We start from the raw sequence: 1,401 nt of genomic DNA, 5'->3' as shown, positions 1-1,401 counted from the left end.
TCTAATATCAGTTAGCTTACGGTGATCCTCTTCTCTCTCTCCTCCCCAACCATGTGGAAAAATTCCCGTGAAAGAACCGTTACCGCCGCTACCATCCCTCCTCCGGCCACCACCAACACCTTGTCTACGGCACACCACTTGGTGTCAATGAAACTCACCACAAAAAATTATCTCTTTTGGCGTACCCAACTGGTGCCTTTTCTCCGCGGGCAAGGCCTCCTAGGCTTCGTCACCGGCGACACTCCATGCCCGCCGGCGACAAGCAAGGCAGCCCTCCGGCAGTACCACGTCCACCACCACGGCGAATCCAGCGCACAATTGGTGGGTGCAATAGGATCAATCAATCCTGTCGCTCCTAATATCCTCCATGGCCGACGAGGTTCTATATCTTCCTGTCGGTCGTGAGACTTCCCGAGAGGTGTGGACCTCCGTCACGGCCGCTCTAGGGTCGTCGACGCGGGCACGGTGCCTGAACCTCCTTGCGCAATTCCAATCCCTCTGACAAGGCGATAGCACTCCCGGAGAATACCTTGTGTTGGTCCCAAAAGAGGTAAGGTGAAAGTCTAGAGGGGGGGGGGGTGAATAGACTTTCAAAATTTTTAGCACAGTACCATAATTGCTAAGCCAGAGATAAACCAAAACTCTTAACTAGATTGTTAGAGTATGGTGCACAGCGGAAATTAATAAAAGATACGGTGTGTGTGTAGATCGTGTCAAGATTATTCTCGTGAGAAGCAAGCAAGAGCAGTAAGTAAAGAAAGCAGTAAAGAACACAAGGCAATTTATAGTGGTTCGCGAGGTGGTGTAATCCTCCTACTCCACTTGCTCTTTTCTCCAAGAGCCAATTCACTATATCCACCACTTCTTGGTTCCAAGATACAATGAATTCCGTGATCTAGTGCTTTGATCACCAAGCCCACACTAATCACGCCCAGTGACACCAACACTGCTGCTTCCGGTTTCACGTCGCCGCGTTACTTTCCCAGGATTTCACGACCCCGCGTTACTTTCTCCCCGTCTTCTACGATCCAGTAGAAACGTATCTTCCGTGATCTAGTGCTTTGATCACAAAGCCCGCACTAATCACGCCCAATGTCCTCCGACACTGCTGCTTCGGATCTCACAACTCTGTGTGACAATCCAGGATTTCACAACTCCGTGTTACTTTCCTCCTTTCCCTTGTTTTGCTTCAAAAACAAGTTTTGCCTTGATTCCAACTTTGAGACTCTGTAGATGATCTGCGTTGATGCTCTTAGTCTCTTGTAGTTGATGAAGATTCTAACACTCTTGAATATTTCTTTTGTAAGCTCTGTATCACTCTGAGTGTTTATCTCACAAAGAATATATCAATTTAAGCTCCTGAAATGGAAAGCTTTCTTTGAATTTTGTATGCTCTGTTTA

Source organism: Ipomoea nil, unplaced genomic scaffold (genome assembly GCF_001879475.1).
Source record: "Ipomoea nil cultivar Tokyo-kokei standard unplaced genomic scaffold, Asagao_1.1 scaffold0706, whole genome shotgun sequence".
NCBI lineage: Eukaryota > Viridiplantae > Streptophyta > Magnoliopsida > Solanales > Convolvulaceae > Ipomoea > Ipomoea nil.
The sequence above is the reverse complement of the archived record's forward strand: the minus strand, read 5'-3'. Positions refer to the sequence as shown.